At 35.4% G+C, this 14,027-nt stretch overlaps 2 long non-coding RNA genes across 2 annotated transcripts; one reads left to right on the forward strand and one right to left on the reverse strand.

Moving 5' to 3' along the window:
- The first annotated feature begins 2,524 nt into the window (after positions 1-2,524).
- On the forward strand, positions 2,525-6,067 carry LOC148160111 (uncharacterized). The gene is made up of 4 exons (XR_015762465.1): positions 2,525-3,041; positions 3,114-3,726; positions 3,940-5,303; positions 5,456-6,067. It is a non-coding gene; the product is annotated as an uncharacterized LOC148160111 (long non-coding RNA).
- A 1,001-nt stretch (positions 6,068-7,068) lies between these two features.
- LOC148160112 (uncharacterized) lies at positions 7,069-8,686 on the reverse strand. The gene is made up of 3 exons (XR_015762466.1): positions 8,170-8,686; positions 7,485-8,097; positions 7,069-7,271 (listed from the first exon to the last, which is right to left on the reverse strand). It is a non-coding gene; the product is annotated as an uncharacterized LOC148160112 (long non-coding RNA).
- Positions 8,687-14,027: the final 5,341 nt, after the last annotated feature.

The following is a 14,027-nucleotide window of genomic DNA, read 5'->3' on the forward strand; positions in this document are numbered from 1 at the left end:
CTGTACAACCACACTTGAAGAGTTGCTCCAACATGGTAAATTGTTTTGTTACCTTTAAAATTATCTACAGCTTTTGTCTCTGACTTATACGCTCTTTGTTTTTTTGTTTTTTTGGCCCTAATGATTCTTTTACTCCATCCGTTATCTTACATGCTTAAGTGCACTAACAAAATATAGTTCACCTGTAGTTGTTAAGGTTCCATTACTAAAAAATTATAAATGATCAATGTGAACCATCAGTCTTAAAATATTTAGTACGATTTCTATTTATTTAGATTTGATGTTTTGATGTGAGCACTTGGATTTCTATCGATTTATTAAATGATGCTCTATGTAAATATTTATCAAACTGAATGATCATTCAGGTTTTATATAGTTTTTTTTCTTTTCATTCAATGTTTGTTGCAGAAATTCAAACATATGCTGGCTATCGACCAACAATTCAATCAGTGAATCTTTGCTTTTTTTCTCAACTAGCCCCTCTCAGGGAGACTTACTTACATCTTCTGACACCTGGCCCAACTTATAATAACATTAACCAAGTTTGCTGTTGGTACACTTACCTAAAGAATAAAACTTGCTCGCTACACAACCGAGCTCCAAGAGTTGGTCACAACATGGTGAATTGTTTTGTTACCTTCAAAATTATCTACAACTTTATTTTTTCCTTTGTCCTAATGATGCTACCTGTTCATTAATGTTCACTAACAGACAGTACACCTCTTGTAACTGATAAGTGTATAAATGTGAAGCATCAGTATGCGTTCAAGAAGATCATATCAGTCAGATTTCGTAAAATATCATGAAACTCAAAGGAATCAAAATTATAGTTCACAGAAAGGTAATCTATCCTTTTTAGGGAGCTTTGACTGTGAAAGGAATGAATAAAATATACTATGAAAAAATTCAATTTGCAGAATCCTGATAATAAAGCTTCAATTGTGAACTGAATGATCAGATTGTATCTAGACACAAAAGAATCGACTGTTAATTAGTAACCATACTACGGAAATGACCACCAAGATCTGAACAAACAAGAAACTTGACTACCTCAAGAGATTTCACTCGTTGGACAATGAACCGTCTGACTTTCTTTAGTCGACTAAATTTAATCTTACCACATTTTTGCTGTAGAGCAAACGGGTACTGAGTTTGAAGCGTGGATCAGATGCCTCCAGCCGTCTGCTAAAGCTAGACTCCGGCCTTCCTCACTGTAAAATAAAACATTCTGCTTAATTAAAGAGTTCAAGTGAACTTCATTTAATTCTCAACAACTTGTTTGTACTCATCTTAAACAAGCGGCAGAAACTTTTGGATTTAAAAAAGAAAGAAAAAAAGATGCTTTATAAGTTAATCTATTTAAGTTGAGTCTGCAACAACTAGAATAAAATAAAAAGTGAACTATTTGAAAGTAGTGAGGATTTTGGGATGGTAAATGTTTAACATTTTAACATACACAGACATTACTCCATTTCTACTCAAGCAAACCAAAAGGTTTGGAACAGAACCACTATGTCAAGTAACCACATGCAGTTCTGTCGTTACTTGACGACAGAACTGCATGTTCTTTTTTTTCAAGTAGCCCCTCTCACGGAGACTTACTTACATCTTACTTACATCTTCAATGCAAAAATAAATTTTGCATTGAATAATATTTTGGATGAGTTTAAGAATATTGTTTGCCAAAATCACACAATGTAACTACACTTGTCCTTTACACGTTGCAGTAATTGAATCTTTTGGGGCAATTGGTTTGCATAAATTTAAGTAACTACAACCTATTTTCCTGCTCCACATACTTGGCTAGCAATTTTCCAGTTAGCTTCCCAGTCTGAACTTCTGGACAACGTCTCGATTCAGTCAAATCTTCTACCCTGTATCTCCTGTACTCTGATATTCTACTACATCCACTCTGTGAATGCTTTGCTTGCTGGTCTTCTTCATGCTTTGAATGCAGCATCAGGTTTCTCTTACTTTAACCCGCCCAACATGCAGCTGATTGGCATGTTAGCCTTTCCAGTCCCTCCCAGTGAGGCGGTGCTTCACAAAGCAAGCTGTTTGTCAAACTGTTGATCTCCCTCAGAAGATGAGAAGACATGGTGACTGAGTTTTAGACACTAGTAGCCAGCAGCTCATGCAGCTTTTTACTAAACGGCAGTCCTAAAAGTATATATCTTTAAATTATGAATAAATATGTACAATTTCATAATTATTTGATCCAGCGGTTATCGAAGTTTGGTAATAATGCAATACAGGGATTGTTGTTTCTTAATGTCAGTGTTACTGCTACTGGAGTGAGACAGTAAGAAGACAAGGAACAGGGTTAAATGAGGATTTAGAAATAAAAATACAAAGATGATAGTTGTATTTACTGGGAGAAAGACTATGACTAGTTATCAGGACAGAATGAGACCCATAAAACTGTTGGGTCCATATGATCCAAGGAGTGAACCGGTCATCTTCTCCAACAATTTATTACCCTTTCGGAACTACGTTTGGACACCAGGTGCAGGAACATCACAACACCCTTATATCAAACATTTTTCATCCTTATATCAGTGATTTAAAACTATTTCTAATTTCTGATACCATACGGCAGGCTGCAAAGTTGTGCATGAATGTAAAATTAATTTATTTTCTTCACTGATAGAAAAGTGTAATGTGTTTATTATGAGTAGGATTAACCGAGCTGAAGGAAAACAAAGAAAAAGGAGAAATATTCATTGATACAGAACCGAATCAGCAAATATGAACTTAGGAAACTATTGAAACCTTCAAGAATCTTATGTTGTGTAAGATATTTAAGAAAATAATAGTGAAACAGCACTCATGAGTTGCTTTATTTGGCTGTTATCTCTAAAATATGTTACTTTTTATGTTGAACACCAGACACATCTCACCTCTTTCCCACAGTTTTTCACTTAGTTCCACGACTGCAGTGGATTTTATAGTCAGTGTTAAAAGCAGCACAGAGTCTGAAGCCATGGAGGAAATTTACGTCAACATGGAACCTGTTGGACAAACTGCATCTAAGCACACAGGTAAGAATAAAGTTACAGAGAAATCTAGTATGTATTTAATTGGATTTTGCTAAGGTTCAGGTTTTCGTTAAGGTTCGAACAGCTCCAAAGAGAGGCTCTGCCTCTGTGTGGCTTTGGGAATCCTGAATGTTTTACTTTTGGCTGAACTCATCGCCATCAGTGTACGCAGTGAGTCTTCTTCAAGATGAGTACATTTTAATACAGTAAATTTTATGTTTCTGTGATAAAAATGTCATCGGCTCTTCTGAAATCAAACTGACCAAATAACAAGGGTTTGAAAAGTATAAAGCTTGGTGACTCAAAGTGTTGCAGAGAGGTGAATCTGTGTTACATGAGTTTGATTCTTTTTCAGCAACGGTTGCATTTGTTGCCATTTAGGTTAGCATGTCTTTAATATCTCCTCTTTTTCCACTATTTACCCAACAATTTATTGTTCAGTGTTGCCTCAGTTTAAGTTCTACAGCCATAACCAAAATCATAAAACTATTTTATAAGTCTTGAGTGAAAATTCGATGCGACTTTTATTTTTGCAAACATGCTTGTTGATTTTTTTTCCAGCTCATGACATGACAGCAGATTTTTCTGACATTAGTAACTTTCTGACTGAGCAGAATAGTGACAGCAAGTTTCCCTCCACGAACGCTAACGTCACTGAAACGACTCCACGAGCTGAAGAGACTTCAAGGTTTGTCAAAACTTTGAAAAAATTTGGATCTCATTAAAATGTCTAAAACCTTTTCCCCTCTGAATTTTAGAGTACAACTAATAACTTTCCTTTTGTGGCTAAATTCATATAATGTAAATGACCAACTTTTATTTTAATTTATTAAGTACTGTATAATTTGTGTGCTCTAAAAACAACAATGTAAAAGAAGCAAAACTTTTTTTTTTCTTACAGAACGGACAAACATCAGTTGTTCCTGTTAATTCAGGGGCTGCAGAAGAAAAAAGGAGCAAATCCAGTAGAGATTTATGATTAGGATTTGTGTTCGGTGTGATATTATTTACCAACAATCATGTAGCTTATTAGTATGGTGTTACATAAAACCTAAAGATAAAATGTACACTTGTTGTGACTTATAAAACAACAGTTTTACCGGATGTACTCTTTCTTGTTAAAAACTCTGACTTGATAAACAAACGTTGGAGGATGGTTGGTTGTGGGGAGAATCGGTTCAGCATGAGGCTTTCTGATTATGTCTTAATGTGACTTTTACTACGAGACTTTATGGAACTCCATTGGTGCCCAGTAATAAAGAAACAAAGAAAGAAGGTAGCATACGTACATGTTGGTTCTCCTGAAAATATGGATAAAATCAGTCATTACAGGGTAAAAGTAATTTGAAGAGGGGGGAAGCATATAAACAAGTCAAGTCAATAACAAGTCAATAACATGATGCAATCCACATTTTTAACTCGGATAACTTAACTTTTTTTTTTACTGTCTTAAATAATACATTTAAATTGCTGCACTGTTAAGTAGAATGGAAATGACTTTTTTGTAAATTGTCTTAAGATTACCTATTGTAAATTAGTGTTATATAAAAGAATTGTATTATGAAAGGTTTTAATTTGCCCAACGGACTGGACTGAAGAAAAATGATGAGCAATGGTTGATGAAAGCAAAAATTGGTATTTTTTGGTAACATCAAAAGTTCATTTTTGAGGTCAAACTAAAAATATGTACATTTCTTTCCAATACATTTTTCCACATACCATGGCCTGGTGTCTGAGCAGATGAAGGTCATCCCTATTGTCAGAAACCGTGATGTTAAGTTTGACTTACGAACCAATTTTCAAAAACACTAGTCATAATATCCTGTTCGGCATAATTCACAGTACGCAAAGTCTAAACAGTCTAAAAACAAGCATAAGAATCACCATAAAGTCATGACCTAAAAACGCTTGTGAAAACATTCTTGCTCCTGAATCTGGCTCAGGAAAATTAAAATGTGGGGAAAAAAAAAAAAAAAAATCAGCTAAAGTGGGTGGTGCTTTAAGGTACAGAGTGACACAGCCAAGTGTTGGGGTAGATGGATAGTTTTCTCCAAGTCCTGCTTGAAGAGAGCATCAACATGTGCAAAACTGAGAAACTCTATCAATCAACCAGCTGGACATTGAAGTATATCACTGGAGATTTGTTCTCCTGCCCTCGGGATGAATCCTTGGCCCACTGCATCAGTGAAGATTGTCGTATGGGAGCAGGCATAGCGGTGATGTTCAAGAAGAAGTTTGGCCGAGTTTCCGAGTTAAAGGATCAGAGTGAGTCAGACTAGTTACTCAAGTCTTTGTTTGGGGAAAAAAGTGTTTCATGTTTATGCACTTCATTCAAATGTCTTATTTCAACAGTAGGTACTAAATCATATCCTTTTTTTATTTTATTTTAATTTTTTTTATTATGTATGTCCTAACAGAGAAGCTTCCAGGGCAGTGTGCTGTACTGGCACATGATCAACACTTCATCTACTATCTGGTAAACTTACCATGGTTAATTATACTGCATAGGACCAGAGTTGGTTCATTATTCAATCTGGTAACTGTATCTTTCCTATTATGTGTCTCAGATCACAAAGAAAAAAGCCAGCCAGAAACCAACATATGTCAGCCTGAGACAGAGTCTGGAAGACATGAAGTCTCACTGCTTACAAAATGGTGTCAATAGGATATCAATACCCCGGTTTGTAGGAACAACTGTGGATACATAACTGTGACATATATCCTTAAATCTTCTTCTATATTGGAAATAATTGTTTGTCTCGTGTCTACCCCTCAGAATCGGCTGTGGCCTGGACAAGCTGCAGTGGTCAGAGGTGTCAAAGCTCCTGGAACAGGTCTTTAAAATGACAAATATCTCTATCACAGTGTACAGCCTGCCCTTTTAACATGCCATTGATGTAAAATAAACAAATGAGGGTGGAAAATGGGGGTAAATACAATATTAGGTATTTACAAGGTTCTAAATATAGAACCTCCTCCTGCAGCACTATTATCTAAGGAATAAAAGTTCTTCAAATAAAACTACCATAATGACAACTCAGTTTCCTGCCATTGATTCAATGCAAAACTTATTGCAAACTTTGATGTTGCTCTCTGTCACTATTGGACTACATGATATTACTACTACTAGTACATCAAGCTACAAAAATGATCCAACAAAGAACACGGGGCAGACAGCTGATTTAATTTTCCTGAGCCAGATTCAGGAGCAAGAATGTTTTCACAAGCGTTTTTAGGTCATGACTTTATGGTGATTCTTATGCTTGTTTTTAGACTGTTTAGACTTTGCGTACTGTGAATTATGCCGAACAGGATATTATGACTAGTGTTTTTGAAAATTGGTTCGTAAGTCAAACTTAACATCACGGTTTCTGACAATAGGGATGACCTTCATCTGCTCAGACACCAGGCCATGGTATGTGGAAAAATGTATTGGAAAGAAATGTACATATTTTTAGTTTGACCTCAAAAATGAACTTTTGATGTTACCAAAAAATACCAATTTTTGCTTTCATCAACCATTGCTCATCATTTTTCTTCAGTCCAGTCCGTTGGGCAAATTAAAACCTTTCATAATACAATTCTTTTATATAACACTAATTTACAATAGGTAATCTTAAGACAATTTACAAAAAAGTCATTTCCATTCTACTTAACAGTGCAGCAATTTAAATGTATTATTTAAGACAGTAAAAAAAAAAGTTAAGTTATCCGAGTTAAAAATGTGGATTGCATCATGTTATTGACTTGTTATTGACTTGACTTGTTTATATGCTTCCCCCCTCTTCAAATTACTTTTACCCTGTAATGACTGATTTTATCCATATTTTCAGGAGAACCAACATGTACGTATGCTACCTTCTTTCTTTGTTTCTTTATTACTGGGCACCAATGGAGTTCCATAAAGTCTCGTAGTAAAAGTCACATTAAGACATAATCAGAAAGCCTCATGCTGAACCGATTCTCCCCACAACCAACCATCCTCCAACGTTTGTTTATCAAGTCAGAGTTTTTAACAAGAAAGAGTACATCCGGTAAAACTGTTGTTTTATAAGTCACAACAAGTGTACATTTTATCTTTAGGTTTTATGTAACACCATACTAATAAGCTACATGATTGTTGGTAAATAATATCACACCGAACACAAATCCTAATCATAAATCTCTACTGGATTTGCTCCTTTTTTCTTCTGCAGCCCCTGAATTAACAGGAACAACTGATGTTTGTCCGTTCTGTAAGAAAAAAAAAAGTTTTGCTTCTTTTACATTGTTGTTTTTAGAGCACACAAATTATACAGTACTTAATAAATTAAAATAAAAGTTGGTCATTTACATTATATGAATTTAGCCACAAAAGGAAAGTTATTAGTTGTACTCTAAAATTCAGAGGGGAAAAGGTTTTAGACATTTTAATGAGATCCAAATTTTTTCAAAGTTTTGACAAACCTTGAAGTCTCTTCAGCTCGTGGAGTCGTTTCAGTGACGTTAGCGTTCGTGGAGGGAAACTTGCTGTCACTATTCTGCTCAGTCAGAAAGTTACTAATGTCAGAAAAATCTGCTGTCATGTCATGAGCTGGAAAAAAAATCAACAAGCATGTTTGCAAAAATAAAAGTCGCATCGAATTTTCACTCAAGACTTATAAAATAGTTTTATGATTTTGGTTATGGCTGTAGAACTTAAACTGAGGCAACACTGAACAATAAATTGTTGGGTAAATAGTGGAAAAAGAGGAGATATTAAAGACATGCTAACCTAAATGGCAACAAATGCAACCGTTGCTGAAAAAGAATCAAACTCATGTAACACAGATTCACCTCTCTGCAACACTTTGAGTCACCAAGCTTTATACTTTTCAAACCCTTGTTATTTGGTCAGTTTGATTTCAGAAGAGCCGATGACATTTTTATCACAGAAACATAAAATTTACTGTATTAAAATGTACTCATCTTGAAGAAGACTCACTGCGTACACTGATGGCGATGAGTTCAGCCAAAAGTAAAACATTCAGGATTCCCAAAGCCACACAGAGGCAGAGCCTCTCTTTGGAGCTGTTCGAACCTTAACGAAAACCTGAACCTTAGCAAAATCCAATTAAATACATACTAGATTTCTCTGTAACTTTATTCTTACCTGTGTGCTTAGATGCAGTTTGTCCAACAGGTTCCATGTTGACGTAAATTTCCTCCATGGCTTCAGACTCTGTGCTGCTTTTAACACTGACTATAAAATCCACTGCAGTCGTGGAACTAAGTGAAAAACTGTGGGAAAGAGGTGAGATGTGTCTGGTGTTCAACATAAAAAGTAACATATTTTAGAGATAACAGCCAAATAAAGCAACTCATGAGTGCTGTTTCACTATTATTTTCTTAAATATCTTACACAACATAAGATTCTTGAAGGTTTCAATAGTTTCCTAAGTTCATATTTGCTGATTCGGTTCTGTATCAATGAATATTTCTCCTTTTTCTTTGTTTTCCTTCAGCTCGGTTAATCCTACTCATAATAAACACATTACACTTTTCTATCAGTGAAGAAAATAAATTAATTTTACATTCATGCACAACTTTGCAGCCTGCCGTATGGTATCAGAAATTAGAAATAGTTTTAAATCACTGATATAAGGATGAAAAATGTTTGATATAAGGGTGTTGTGATGTTCCTGCACCTGGTGTCCAAACGTAGTTCCGAAAGGGTAATAAATTGTTGGAGAAGATGACCGGTTCACTCCTTGGATCATATGGACCCAACAGTTTTATGGGTCTCATTCTGTCCTGATAACTAGTCATAGTCTTTCTCCCAGTAAATACAACTATCATCTTTGTATTTTTATTTCTAAATCCTCATTTAACCCTGTTCCTTGTCTTCTTACTGTCTCACTCCAGTAGCAGTAACACTGACATTAAGAAACAACAATCCCTGTATTGCATTATTACCAAACTTCGATAACCGCTGGATCAAATAATTATGAAATTGTACATATTTATTCATAATTTAAAGATATATACTTTTAGGACTGCCGTTTAGTAAAAAGCTGCATGAGCTGCTGGCTACTAGTGTCTAAAACTCAGTCACCATGTCTTCTCATCTTCTGAGGGAGATCAACAGTTTGACAAACAGCTTGCTTTGTGAAGCACCGCCTCACTGGGAGGGACTGGAAAGGCTAACATGCCAATCAGCTGCATGTTGGGCGGGTTAAAGTAAGAGAAACCTGATGCTGCATTCAAAGCATGAAGAAGACCAGCAAGCAAAGCATTCACAGAGTGGATGTAGTAGAATATCAGAGTACAGGAGATACAGGGTAGAAGATTTGACTGAATCGAGACGTTGTCCAGAAGTTCAGACTGGGAAGCTAACTGGAAAATTGCTAGCCAAGTATGTGGAGCAGGAAAATAGGTTGTAGTTACTTAAATTTATGCAAACCAATTGCCCCAAAAGATTCAATTACTGCAACGTGTAAAGGACAAGTGTAGTTACATTGTGTGATTTTGGCAAACAATATTCTTAAACTCATCCAAAATATTATTCAATGCAAAATTTATTTTTGCATTGAAGATGTAAGTAAGATGTAAGTAAGTCTCCGTGAGAGGGGCTACTTGAAAAAAAAGAACATGCAGTTCTGTCGTCAAGTAACGACAGAACTGCATGTGGTTACTTGACATAGTGGTTCTGTTCCAAACCTTTTGGTTTGCTTGAGTAGAAATGGAGTAATGTCTGTGTATGTTAAAATGTTAAACATTTACCATCCCAAAATCCTCACTACTTTCAAATAGTTCACTTTTTATTTTATTCTAGTTGTTGCAGACTCAACTTAAATAGATTAACTTATAAAGCATCTTTTTTTCTTTCTTTTTTAAATCCAAAAGTTTCTGCCGCTTGTTTAAGATGAGTACAAACAAGTTGTTGAGAATTAAATGAAGTTCACTTGAACTCTTTAATTAAGCAGAATGTTTTATTTTACAGTGAGGAAGGCCGGAGTCTAGCTTTAGCAGACGGCTGGAGGCATCTGATCCACGCTTCAAACTCAGTACCCGTTTGCTCTACAGCAAAAATGTGGTAAGATTAAATTTAGTCGACTAAAGAAAGTCAGACGGTTCATTGTCCAACGAGTGAAATCTCTTGAGGTAGTCAAGTTTCTTGTTTGTTCAGATCTTGGTGGTCATTTCCGTAGTATGGTTACTAATTAACAGTCGATTCTTTTGTGTCTAGATACAATCTGATCATTCAGTTCACAATTGAAGCTTTATTATCAGGATTCTGCAAATTGAATTTTTTCATAGTATATTTTATTCATTCCTTTCACAGTCAAAGCTCCCTAAAAAGGATAGATTACCTTTCTGTGAACTATAATTTTGATTCCTTTGAGTTTCATGATATTTTACGAAATCTGACTGATATGATCTTCTTGAACGCATACTGATGCTTCACATTTATACACTTATCAGTTACAAGAGGTGTACTGTCTGTTAGTGAACATTAATGAACAGGTAGCATCATTAGGACAAAGGAAAAAATAAAGTTGTAGATAATTTTGAAGGTAACAAAACAATTCACCATGTTGTGACCAACTCTTGGAGCTCGGTTGTGTAGCGAGCAAGTTTTATTCTTTAGGTAAGTGTACCAACAGCAAACTTGGTTAATGTTATTATAAGTTGGGCCAGGTGTCAGAAGATGTAAGTAAGTCTCCCTGAGAGGGGCTAGTTGAGAAAAAAAGCAAAGATTCACTGATTGAATTGTTGGTCGATAGCCAGCATATGTTTGAATTTCTGCAACAAACATTGAATGAAAAGAAAAAAAACTATATAAAACCTGAATGATCATTCAGTTTGATAAATATTTACATAGAGCATCATTTAATAAATCGATAGAAATCCAAGTGCTCACATCAAAACATCAAATCTAAATAAATAGAAATCGTACTAAATATTTTAAGACTGATGGTTCACATTGATCATTTATAATTTTTTAGTAATGGAACCTTAACAACTACAGGTGAACTATATTTTGTTAGTGCACTTAAGCATGTAAGATAACGGATGGAGTAAAAGAATCATTAGGGCCAAAAAAACAAAAAAACAAAGAGCGTATAAGTCAGAGACAAAAGCTGTAGATAATTTTAAAGGTAACAAAACAATTTACCATGTTGGAGCAACTCTTCAAGTGTGGTTGTACAGTGTAAAAAACTTTAAACTTTGGGGAAAACTGAAAGATAAATATGAGCAGCAGCCTCACCTGGGCCTGTTTAGTCGCTGTCACATATTCTCAAAAAATAAAATTTACAGATGATGAACTTTTACTGAAATGCATCACACTAGCAATTGTTGAAGAAAAAAAAATCTATGAGTTTCAAATGTACTTAAACCAACCTTTACTATTTTGGAGAAACCATGAAGCACCGAGAAGATCAGTGTTGATACAACAACAGGAAAAAGACTGAAGCAAAGTAGCATTCACAATGATGAGAGGACAAATTCTGGAAAGGGATCGATGTTAGTTTGTCTTTCACTTTAACTGTAGAAAAGCTAAAAGTTAAATTTGAGTAGCCTCACATAGACCTGTTTACTACCTGACACATATCCTTAAGAAATACAATTACAGATGAGGAACTTTTACTGAAATGTATCCCACTAGCAGCTGTTACAGAAAGTATCTGTAGAGTTTAAAATTTAAGTGACTGTTTTCGGAACGGAGGAAGGAAATTACAAACTCATAGTCAGCACCGACCAGTCGTGATGCCATAAATATTGCAGTAAAACAGATAAACTGTTGTTTTCCTTCAAAAGGATTGCCTGAGGCAGTCATGAACAGTTGCAGGGTCAGAGGTCAGCCCCTCTTGCCTAGCTATAAGTCTGTTGTCCAACATCAAATAACGCACTGTAAGCTAACACGCGCTGGACGCATAAATGGTATGGTGTGGTGAGGAGGGTAAAGGTCAGTCCTCTTCCCTTCTGAGATGGTCAAAAGCAGAGAGGTTTTTTGTTCAACTTTTAAAAAAAGCACCGGCTGCATTTATTATTATTATTTTTATTATCCCTCATATGACCGTCCCGAGTTGGTCATGTCAGCTCACACAAATGGTGTGGTGAATCTATAGGCTGCTTTATGCTTGGGGACACACGCACACACAAATGCCATGGTGTGCAGGGCCGGGGTCACTCCACTTTGAATGTATTCACCATCTCCACTCATCCCTTTCACTTCTCAAGCTCAGCAACCAATATTGTTTGGAATATAATATATTTATTTATCTGTTTTGTTTGGGATATACTATATTTATTTATTCACTGCTAATTTACAAGTAAATTATTCCGTTTCTATTGACAAATTCAAAGTCTAAATAAAGTCTCTGTTCGGGGAGGGGATTCAATCACGAGATGGTCACGGGGGGTTGGGGGAGGAAAGGGGGGACATCCGGTCACGAGGGGTTGGGGGGAGGGGTTTGATATCAATTAATATCAATTAATTAAGGCCATCAATCAATCATCCGATTAAAATTTGACAGAAGGGTCAAGCTCAGTTTGACTGTAATGTAGCATTCTACCTCAAATATAGAAATTCTTACTATTGTGAAATGTAAGTTAAACTAAATGTGTTATTTTTTTTCTTCAGAAATAAATGACTCGCTTCATGGCTTTACCTTTATGAAACAGTCATTTTTTAGTTAACCCTTTGGTAAATCCTTAACTAATTCAACTCAAATCATCAAACAGCCAAGGTGGGGTATGAATACCACTTGATGATGTGCACTGTGCTCATAGCAAAGATGATATTGGAAGAACTTTGACATCTAGCTGTCAACTGCAAAAATTTAAATTTCCTGCGAAAATACAGCACTGAATGTTTTTTGTTGAAATTGCAAAACCATTTGAAGTCAACTGCAGAAATGTAGCTCTTTTATTCAGATTCTTCAGAGTTATTGAAGATGGTGATGGCTGGTGGCAGGAAAGATCTCTTGTCTGTACTACAGCGAATCTGAAGAAGTCTCTGACTGAAGATACTCTGTTTTCTCAAGACAGTCTCATGAAGAGGATGGTCAGTATGAGGTGGAAGATGAAACATCTGAGATGTGACAGGATCCATCTATTTCCTTTTACAGGTTTCCTTTTGCTTGAAACCTGTAATCTTCTTCATCGCTAACCACACATCTCTGATATTGTTCTTCTTCAGTTTGTTCTCCAGCTTCTTCCTGTACTTATTTTTGACTCTAATCTTGACTTTGAGCTGCTTCTGTTTTGAGGAGTCTCAGTAACGCCCTGTCTGGTTCCCTAAAGGCTCTTTTTTTTTCTTGTTTTCTGGTTATTCCAGAAACATCTCACTGTACTAGTGGAGATGGTGCTGTCCAGAATTCAGGGACTGCATCCTTCGAAGGACCCGGTCTACGTAGGACAGGTCCTTCGAATAAATGATAACCAGAAGAGAACACCTGAATTCAGACAGGTCTGGCCTTTTGCTAACTTTTTTCTTTTTGTTTTATTTTTTCAAACAAATAATTCAACCATTCAACCATACATAGAGGATCTTTAGCACAATGAGAAATGCCACATAAAAAACAAACAAAACAAAGAATAACCACAAACATTGACAAGTTTGATGTTGATGTCTTGCAATCTTCAAAGTAGAACAAAGTAAAAAAAAAAAAAAAAGTTAAACATGTACATAAATTGGTAATGTAAAACAATGTGTACCTTTTCGTCTATATTATTTTCTTAAAAAGTACATAAATGATTTGTTACAGCAAAAGAAGCAAAAGTAAAAAATATAACGGAGAAAGTAAAATTGCTGAGGAACAGTTAATGTTTCTGATTATTAAAGTTAAGTTTTTCAAGCCAGTTTCTTTAAATGTATTAAATGAGGGTATTTTTTTCACTCCATTTCATCTTGTGGACATAGTATTTTGTAGGATTATAATTGGATTTACTACTTATATTTCACCTAAAGAAAAGGTTGAATTGTTAAATATGAGCAATATTTGCAAATTTGAAAAAACAATG

This window comes from Poecilia mexicana, unplaced genomic scaffold (assembly GCF_051168715.1).
Source record: "Poecilia mexicana isolate PSO_F unplaced genomic scaffold, ASM5116871v1 scaffold_3, whole genome shotgun sequence".
NCBI lineage: Eukaryota > Metazoa > Chordata > Actinopteri > Cyprinodontiformes > Poeciliidae > Poecilia > Poecilia mexicana.